Genomic DNA, 9,923 nt, shown 5'->3' with positions numbered 1-9,923 from the left:
CACCCTCCTCTGACTCTTCTTTGTGGTTATAAATCCCGCCTTACTGTACTTGTAGTTGAGTCAACAATCTTGACACCTATTGCAACAGTCCTGAATGAAGTTTTCCTTACCATTTTATCTAGCGTCAGAATTTTTTTTTTTAACTTAACAGTAGTTGGGGGTCGGGGAAGAAAAATAAAAAATAAAAAGCAAAATGTCTTGAGCTCATGGATCTCGATACCACAAAATTAAATAAGGGCCAGAAGGAAGGAGTAACCAGTTCCTCTGATGCTGGGGTTGAAGTCAAGAATGAAGAAGAGGAAGTTGGATCCGAATTGTCATGAATGGGGAGCCGTGGGTCTTTAATGATGAAGGAGCAGAAGACTCAAGGACTAGGCAGCAGGTGTCCTAGTTCATTTTAGGCTGCTGTAATAGAATGCTCCAGACTAATTTACAATGAACAGAAACAATTCTGGATACTATACTTATATTCAGCACATTTGGCTCCTGGTTCTGGAGGCTGGCAAGTCCAAGAACAAGGGGTGCCACTGGTACAGGCTTTCCTACCGCGTCATAACAGGCCAAAGGGCATCACACAGTGAAACAGAGCAAGAGGTTGGACTTGCAGCTTCCAGTCCTTTCATAATTAGCACCAATACAGTCACGAGGGGGGATCCCCAGTGAGCCAAACAGCTCCCATTGGCTCTCACCTCCCAACACTGCTGCACTGGGGAGCAAGTGTGCCATACAAGGACTTAGTGAACACACGGCAACACAGCAAGGAAATGTGGCAAGAAAGAGGCTGGAGAGGAAGACCACGGCTCAGAGGGCTCCGGGGTAAAGGAAACAGGAGACGTGAATTACACTTTAGAGGAGTCATTCTGATTGCTCTGTGAAGCTTTGACTGGAGTAGTGTTAGAGCAAAGATGGGGATGCTGTTGGGAGGTCGGAGAAGAGATGACAGAAACCCACTGAGCAGCAGAGTGGGGGAGAGGGGGGTGCAGATGACACAATCTACAGGACCTGGTGACTGACTACATGGTAGGAGAGCAGAATGAGGGGTAGTCAGAGTACCTGCGTGGTGTCTGACTGGGGTGGGGTGTGGTGATGCAATCCCCCAAGAAGAGAAATTCAGAAGGGTGTATGTTTGGGGGCAAAACCGCTTGTTGTGTTTGGATAATTTGTGGTCTGGGTTGAATTGTTAGGGTTTAAATATTAGTGTCTCCCAAAAGCTCACCTGTGAGACAATGCCAAGGAAGTGTAGAGGGGAGATGACGGGGTTATGAGAGCCTTAACCTACTCAGTGTGTTAATCCCCTGGTAGGGATTGATTTGGTGGTAACTGTGGCAGGTAAGGAGGAGGTGGGTCATTGGGGGCATGACTTTATCTGTGGTAAGGGGAGTCTCTCTCTGCTTCCTGGTGGAGGGCACTGAGCCACTTTCCTCCATCACACTTGTCCGCCATGATGTTCTGCCTCACCTCGAACCTCAAGGAATGGAGCCAGCCATCTATGGACTGACACCTCTGAAACCATGAACCCCCCAAAAACTTTTCCTCCTCTAAAATTGTTCATCAGGTCTTTTGTCACAGCAGTGAAAAAACTGACTAAAACACCACCTAAAAATCATATCTTGAAGCCTCAACCCCCAGTGCCTCAGATTATGACCTTATTTACAGATAGGGTCTTCAGAAAGGTAAGAAAATTAAAATGTGGTCATTAGGGTGTGGCCAGATCCAAGTAACTGGTTTCCTTGAAGAAAAAAGGGGGGAGTTTGGGCACAGAGATACACATAAACCAAAGACAGTGCGAAGAGACAGAGAGAGAAGACAAGCCGAGGAGAGAGACCTTGCAAATTAAGATCACATATTCTAACTGCAGCATTTCCTAAAAATGTCCCTAAGGGAGTGATATTGTTCTGCTCAAACTGTACCACACCTACCTGTCAAAACAGAATTAATGACATTTACTCCCTGTCTACTAAGTGCAGATAATCTGATATATACAGATGTACTATTTCACCATATCCTCTCAAGAATCGTGGGAGATATTATCCCCATTATACAAAGAAAGAAGTTCACCCAGCAGTTAAGCAGCTAGTCCAAGGCCGTGCAGCACAGACTGGTTACCTACTGTGCCCAGGATACACAACCAGGAAGAGATGACTAGAAACTGAACCTCAGTTTAGTTCTGGAGTCTCCAGGTTGAACCTCTGGACTATGGCCTTTGTGACAGGGGCACACAGGAAAGCACAAGGAATGGGTTTGATGAGCCCAGGGAGTACAAAAAACCATACCTACTTTAGCAGAGCTTCTGGAAAGTTCTAAGGGGGTTAAGCAACATGCAAAGGCAGGAGCATTTTAATTTCTGGAGTCAGTGTAATTTTACCAAGCAGACCGGTTTACACCCGTGACCTTCAGTCCCCAAAAGTCTTCATAAAATCCCTTTGTAAAAGCCCATCTTCCCTCTCTTACCCATTACAAAACTTTTAATTATATAATCATTGAGAGAAAATATAGCATTATTTTTGAGATACATTCTCAAAATAAGGAAGTACTTTCTAACCAAGAAATTGTAAGAGTTCCTCCCTCCCCCAAATAAGGGGATGATGAATTAGACCATATAAAAAATAGGTAATTTCTGCATAGCATAGAGTAAGTATCATAATAAAAAGACAAATGGCAAGTCTGGGGAATACATTTGCAAAATTAGTCCCCCGCAGGGCACACGCGGTGGTGGGGGTGGCGAGGAGGCGGTGGCCCTTTGCAGGTCAGAGGAAGGGTGCGCATGCGCAGGGCCCTGTTCAATCCCCAGCGTTAAATATATATATTTTAAATGTCCTGAATCTGAAGAAAATACAAAGAACAACTAGGAACCAGAAAGAAAACATTAACGATATAACAGAAAACCTGACAAGAGGTAAAGAGTTTAAAAGAAGGGACATGAGAAGGATTTTGAATTATTTACCCTGCGCACATTAATTTTTCAAAAAGTATTTTTAATTTCAGTAAATAAAATATAAGTCTGTGGACCAGATGTTAATCAACAAGGCAGGAGGTGGACTTCGGAATGCTCAACTCCGTGGCGCGGGTAGCGGCTTTTAAAGGTAGTACGGGAGGAGCTTAGACGATGGCACGTACTGAGCAGCAGGGCGACGCTGGGGACTCCGCGGAGTCAGCTCAAGAGTCCTGAGCTGCAGGCAGCTCCACCAAGGGCGCAGGCGCAGGCTGCTGTGAAGAGCCACTTGCACTTCCCAGGACATGCCACATGGGGGCAGCCTCAGCAGCCCATTCGACTGAACGCTCAGGAAAGCGGGGACAGGGCTGCAGGGCTGGAAACGCCAACGGGACTTTGGCTAGAACGCTCCTCTCCAGCTTCCTCAAGCAAAATGTGGCTCGAAAGGCAACACAGAACTCAAAAAGAACACCTTGTAGCACGAGCTGGTTCCACTGGGGCTCGAACCCAGGACCTTCTGCGTGTAAAGCAGACGTGATAACCGCTACACTATGGAACCACGTGCAAGGAAAAGGCACCAAGGTTACTTAATTCAAGATAATAAATTTTAATAAGGTGCAAAGAAACCGAAACTGGATGTTCAGGGACTGCGGATGGAGGAAAAAGCTCCAAAAGAAATACAAACGTTCCAACGCTCAAAGGAAAAAGGCTGTTGATTTAAGACTGAGCACGCTGCGGACACCGTGGAAACGACCGCTACTGCAGCTTCCGGAAACAAAACCAAAATCCAAGGTTTAAAAATGGTTAAGGTGAAGGGGGGCTGGGGGCCGGGGGCCGGGAAAAAAAGAAAAGCACCTCCGTGGTTCCACTGGGGCTCGAACCCAGGACCTTCTGCGTGTAAAGCAGACGTGATAACCGCTACACTATGGAACCCCGTGGGCACCAGGCGGGCCGGGATATCATAACTGCGCACAAAGACAATGTAACTGTAAACGAGATCAGGTTGGGCGCTTGGCAAACGTGCTCGGAAAGAAATTTTCCAAAGCTTTTCAGATTTTCTGGCGCGGATCCCAGGCAAGGCTTTCCTCGGCCACACGGCTGCGTGGTTACTCTGGGGAAGGCAGCGCTCGGCTCCCGGCTGCGCGCGGCTCCTGCCCTGATGTATAAAGCGCGAAAGAAAATCGGCTATCTGGCTCTGTGGCGCAATGGATAGCGCATTGGACTTCTAGATAGATGGAGGAATTCAAAGGTTGTGGGTTCGAGTCCCACCAGAGTCGTTTTTTTTAAATAAACGGGACAGCAAGTAGGAACGAAAATCGAGGATCAAAACTGCAACCACCCAGGGGGGTCACGAACTGGAAGGACTCAAGAGATTTCAGTCCCTTAATATGTCCCCTTACCAAATAAAAGCAAGAATCAAACAAAGGAAAAACCCTTGCTTGGGCGTGCTGGGGTTCCTGCCACCCGAAATGATCCCGCTACTTTTTCCAATCACTGTCACGAGGCTCCAATTCCTGGTCACCAAATGAAGAGGTTAGCGAGATACGAGCAAAAGTTACTGAGGAGTCCCCGCCATCACCATCACCATCACCATCACCATCACCATCACCATCACCATCACTCCGGGTTATTTTTTAATTCCAAGAATTTTTTTAATTTTAGAACTTTAAAAAAAAAAAAAAAAAGCCCAAAATTGCCGAAGTAATCAAAAACCAAATAAAGGGGTCTTCAGTTACCAGAATGGCCGAGTGGTTAAGGCGTTGGACTTAAGATCCAATGGATTTATATCCGCGTGGGTTCGAACCCCACTTCTGGTAAAGACTGGTTGTATTTTCTAAATCCTGAGTTTGTTTCCAAATAGACCTTAAACGCAAGTCCTCAAAGGAGGGAGAGATCACGTGTTAACGTGAAAAAAGATACCTGTTTTTCGCCAGTAAATAAAACTTGAAGGACACCTTTGGAGCTGATGCTTTGCCAAGTGGAAAGAAAACTTCTGGTTGAAATTTATAATTCTTTGAGTTTAAAGGTACAGAACAAGGACATTGTGCTGTAAACACGTTCACTGGTAGCAGGGGTTTTGTTGTTTTGTTTTTCTTTCTTTTTTTTTTTTTTTTTCTTTTAGATCCTGTAAGCTCCAAGTACTGTTCTAAATGATCCCAGTGACTCGGGAGGCTGAGGCAGGAGAACTGCAAATTGCAAGTTAGAGGCCAGCCTGGGCAAGTTGACAAGGCCCTATCTCAGAATAAAAATAAATAAATAAATAAATAAATAAAAAGGGCTGAGGATGCAGTTCAGTGGTAGAGCGCCCCTGGGTCCAATTCCCCAGTGTCACCACAGAGAGAGAGAGAGAGAGAAAAGATGAAGCAAGGTGGCACAGTGTAGTGGCATAGAGTTGTCCTTTACTTGACATTACTATTCCACCCTCCCAACTAAATAAGAACTCCCAAGGATCAATTCTGTCCCTCCTCCTCCACTCTAAGCCTTCCCTGACCAATGGCCTTCATTCAGCTAGCCCCTCATTCAAGGAGTCTCTGAGAATTTGCCTTGCAGGAGGCACTGAGCCACGCATGGGGGAACGTAGAAATATCCTAAAAGGAAAAAACACAGCCATGTGGGAAGGCTCAGAGGCCCCGGTTCCCAGCCCATCTGGAAAAGATCAAGCAGGGACCTCTGGACACCTCTTGCACTCTAAGATAGGCCAGAATTCCCCAATCCAAAAGGTGTTAGAGTGTGGGATGTGCTAATCTTTCAAGTTGGGCATGGAGGGGAAAAGAGCACTTAGGAAGTACTGAATGAAATGCAGGCAGCTCCAGTTACTACTGGACGCTGAGCAGGACTGTCCCACACTATGGACACTGGATGAGAAGGCAGTTTGAGGCCTATGTTTGACCTGAACAGGTCTTCATGCTCTTGTTCATTAGGATCCATCCTCAGCAGCCACTGTGAACTTGGTGCCTTGAAAGAAGCCAAGCTTCAGAGGTAGACAGAGGAACTTGGCAAAGGCTCATAACTTGCCTGGGGCTGTGAGGCTTGGCAAGAGGGCTGCTTGGGGGAGGGGGTCTAGTTTTAGTGTTCTCCTTTGAACCTAGATTTGCTATCCCATGTTTAGAGATTGGCATCTTTCTCTTGTGAAAACTGAATCTAACACGTGTGTGATTTTCCAATACCAACAATCCCCTCCAAAACTATGAGGCATTGAGGAGGAAGTTTGTGTTTTTAATCTTTCTCTGTGGAATCCTTAGAAAACAGCTTAAAGATACACAATGGAATTTTACTCAGCAATAAAAAAGAATAAAATCATGGCATTTGCACGTAAATGGATGATGCTGGAAAAGATAATGCTAAGTGAAGTTAGCCAATCCCAAAAAAACAAATGCTGAATGTTGTCTCTGATATAAGGAGCTGATTCATAGTGGGGTAGGGAGGGGGAACATGGGAGGAATAGACGAACTCTAGATAGAGAAGAGGGGAGGGAGGGAAAGGGAGGAGGCAGGGGATTAACAAGAATGGTGGAATGTGATGGACATCATTATCCAAAGTACATATATGAAGACACGAATTGGGTGTCAACCTACTTTATATTCAAACAGAGATATGAAAAATTTTGGTATATATGTGTAATAAGAATTGTAATGCAAAAAAAAAAAAACACAAGTACATGTATAAAGACATGAATTGATGTGAAAATACTTTATACAAAGATATGAAAGATTATGCTCTATATGTGTAATAAGAATTGTAATACATTCCACTGTCATGTATTTTAAAAAATAAAATCAATTTAAAAAAAAAAGAAAGAAAATCACATACACACACATACACACAAAAAAAAAAAAACAGCTCAAAGAAGTTTAGATCTGAGAAGCCAACTAGGAGATCCTAAAAGCTTGTAATAATGTAACAGATCACAGATTTTTCACTTATTTTACTACAAACATAACACATACTTGTTTTTTTAATTCCAATAAAACAGATATGTGTGATAAAGGAAACAGTGAGAGATTCATTGTCATCCTTAAAAAAAAGACATCTTTATTAGATTTTTTGATATATATTTATATACATATATATACATATATATACATATATGGCATATATAACTAAGTATAATTCATATGTGCACATATTCTTTCATTTTTCACCAATAAATATATACACATCGTATGGCACATTGCATCCTTTATATCCAGCATAACCTGAATATCTTGTATCTTTCCATAACTGGCTATTTTTATTATTTGTTTTTTTGTTTGTATATTATTTAGCACTGGGGATTGAACCCAAGGACACTTTTCCACTACATCCCAGTCCTTTACCACTGAGCTACAACCCCAGCCCTCCCCTGATCCCTTCATACATAATTTCCTCATTGCTTCCTAATATGGTGGGTTGCCTCTTAACTCCAAGAGTTAAAATGTGTGCGAGGCTCCAACCTTATATGATTCCAAATGCTCCCCTTCCGGCAATCTTTTCCAATGCCTTTCAGAATGATATGGCAAAGAAGTTATGAAGAAGCAGGACAAGTCTTTAAAAAAAATGACTAATGACATGCATTCAGGAAACAGCTGCCAAGATAACAGGTCTCCCTTTAAAAAGATTAAAAAGTAGCCCTTAATTTGCATGTTCAGCATCTTTCTCCACCGAAGCAGACTCCCAGCGAAGTAAATAATGTCATTGCCCGTTTGCCATTCCCTCTGATCAGAATTCTTTTTCCAAGTCTTCAGGGGCCGATCCCAGTCACCATTCATGGCTCGGTTTAGGCCTAACCCTAGAGAGCGTGGCCGGATGGTCCTGGCCCCATCCTCCCAGGTGCGCCAAGGCTGGCTCCAGCACCTCAGCGCTCGCCTGAGGACCTCGGGTTTGCTGTGATCCGGCCCCACCGAGGACGGACAGCGAGGCTTTGCAGCGCCACGAGTTTGCTGAGGTCCTGGAGTGCAGAGGGCATTCAGTGGGGGTCTGTCGGATGGTAGCCCAACTATTGGACACCTGAGCATGCATCTTCCTCCCTAGACGTTCCAGGGCTCCTCTCCTACCAAGACCGGGATTAGAAACCGGTCCAGAGGTTCTGAATCTGGGGAATTTGACATGGAAGTGCCCCATAGGGCGCCTGAGATTGGGGCTTGCGGCTGGTCAGACAGGAAGCTGTGCTGTTAAACTTTATATTCTACATGTGATGAGAGAAGGGCAGCATTTGTCCAGACGCCAGCTCTTCTCGATTTTGTCATCCGAAAGACCCGGGATTTTAATCCAGGAGGGAAAGAATGCTGGCACGTGGCCTGTTTTACTGCGGATAGACTAAGGGAAGACTATCCTTACAGAGCCCGGATAGCTCAGTCGGTAGAGCATCAGACTTTTAATCTGAGGGTCCAGGGTTCAAGTCCCTGTTCGGGCGTGTGTGTTGTTTTAAGCCTCAAAACAAACTTGCTTGAGTCTGTAGCTGAGCAAGCAGCAGAGAAGACACAACCCTAAAGGTTGTTTGCTGCGCCATACCTGGAATTTACAGAAAAAGTGAAAGTGTCCAACGTGGACATTTTTCCCCTTAAGTCTGATAAGTACTACTTTTATATTCAAAACATCAATAAATACATAAGTAATACAGTTGCACAACCAATAAAAATAAATAAAGTTGCACACCTGTCAGAATCACAAGAGTAATACTTTGGGCAGGAATTCTGCAGCTTTGGGCACCGAGGAATGTGTTCGGGCACTTTTTTATTAAAAGCTCAGTGAGGAAACTGAGATTTGAAGAAATATTTCAGGTAATGCATCATTTACAAGTCCCCAACGAGGCACTGTCCTTCACCAGATTCATGGGCTCCTTACTTTGTGAGTCTTGCAGTGGAAATAAATGTTTTTAGGGTCATCTTTATATCTGTCACTGTTAAGAAAATTTGCATCCCTAGTAAGGTAAGTACACTAAGGACAAACAACCCAACACCTTCCACCTGTGTGGTAGACATGCCAGCCTCCACAAAATAATGCTTTGCCCCATATATTGCTCCAAGTAGTACATGGAGCGACTATGGACCTGGAAACAGATTATCCTGAGATTTAAGAGGCTTAAACTCTTTGGGGTCCTCATAATGCTAAACTAAATAAAATTAACTCATTCTGTACCCCTTGCAGGGACACACATAAAGCTCTGTGTGTACGCGTAGGGTGTGGGCTTGCAGTGTAGGTGTACTTGTGCAAATGGGGTTGAGGAAGTACACTTGGTGCACTTCATTCAACAAAAAGACCTGCCGAAACCCGGGATCGAACCAGGGACCTTTAGATCTTCAGTCTAACGCTCTCCCAACTGAGCTATTTCGGCAAGGACAAGAGTCGCTGCTACGGTGCTGGAGGGAAATTTAAAAGACAAAGAAAAAAATGTTCATTTCCTTTCACCTCCAAATTTTTTAGTCCCTAATTTCATGTTCAAAAGTGTATTCTTTTAAAAAAAAAAAAAAAGTGTATTATTTTTAGCCATAAAATTTTGAGAACAGTGACATAGAATATTAATTCCTGTCATATGGGGACACTTTTGTGTTCTGCATCGTCCCAGATTACCTTTCATTGTCTTCCTAATTCTTTCTCTACCTCTAATGAGAATAACAACAGCCACTGAAAACCCTCTCTGTGCCCAACACTTGATCTATTTGGTTGCATTCAGTCTCTACACACCACATGTGTCATAATGTTGATATGATGATACAATAATTCTTGAAATAAATCATTTGCCCCCAGCCATCCAGAACTGAACCAGATCCGTCTGACTGTTCTGAAGACTGAAAGGGCATGGTTGAGACTTTAGTTTTTAGTCTGTCATTTTTCACCAAAGGGAAAGGAGATGAACTGGAAGAGGAAAGACCAGAAAGAACCAACACTCTCCATCACCTGCCCTGTCTTGCCCAGCCTGGACTGTCCTAATTGAGTCAAAAAGATTGGAGCAGAGACTCTACTTTTAAAAGCTGCCAAAAGTGGATTTGATCAGGTTCCAAAGGACTCCCTC

General features: G+C 44.0%; 6 non-coding genes across 6 annotated transcripts; 3 read left to right on the top strand and 3 right to left on the bottom strand.

Moving 5' to 3' along the window:
* Positions 1-3,418: 3,418 nt before the first annotated feature.
* On the bottom strand, positions 3,419-3,491 carry Trnav-uac (transfer RNA valine (anticodon UAC)). The gene has a single exon. It is a non-coding gene; the product is annotated as a tRNA-Val (tRNA).
* A 301-nt stretch (positions 3,492-3,792) lies between these two features.
* Trnav-uac (transfer RNA valine (anticodon UAC)) lies at positions 3,793-3,865 on the bottom strand. Its single transcript has one exon. It is a non-coding gene; the product is annotated as a tRNA-Val (tRNA).
* A 258-nt stretch (positions 3,866-4,123) lies between these two features.
* Trnar-ucu (transfer RNA arginine (anticodon UCU)) lies at positions 4,124-4,209 on the top strand. Its single transcript is given in 2 exon segments — positions 4,124-4,160; positions 4,174-4,209. It is a non-coding gene; the product is annotated as a tRNA-Arg (tRNA).
* Positions 4,210-4,666: 457 nt separating this feature from the next.
* On the top strand, positions 4,667-4,749 carry Trnal-uaa (transfer RNA leucine (anticodon UAA)). The gene has a single exon. It is a non-coding gene; the product is annotated as a tRNA-Leu (tRNA).
* Positions 4,750-8,251: 3,502 nt separating this feature from the next.
* On the top strand, positions 8,252-8,324 carry Trnak-uuu (transfer RNA lysine (anticodon UUU)). Its single transcript has one exon. It is a non-coding gene; the product is annotated as a tRNA-Lys (tRNA).
* An 848-nt stretch (positions 8,325-9,172) lies between these two features.
* Trnaf-gaa (transfer RNA phenylalanine (anticodon GAA)) lies at positions 9,173-9,245 on the bottom strand. The gene has a single exon. It is a non-coding gene; the product is annotated as a tRNA-Phe (tRNA).
* Between the last annotated feature and the right edge of the window lie 678 nt (positions 9,246-9,923).

The sequence above is a fragment of the Marmota flaviventris genome, chromosome 9, assembly GCF_047511675.1.
Source record: "Marmota flaviventris isolate mMarFla1 chromosome 9, mMarFla1.hap1, whole genome shotgun sequence".
NCBI classification, from domain to species: domain Eukaryota; kingdom Metazoa; phylum Chordata; class Mammalia; order Rodentia; family Sciuridae; genus Marmota; species Marmota flaviventris.
This window is presented reverse-complemented; position numbering and strand designations above follow the sequence as displayed.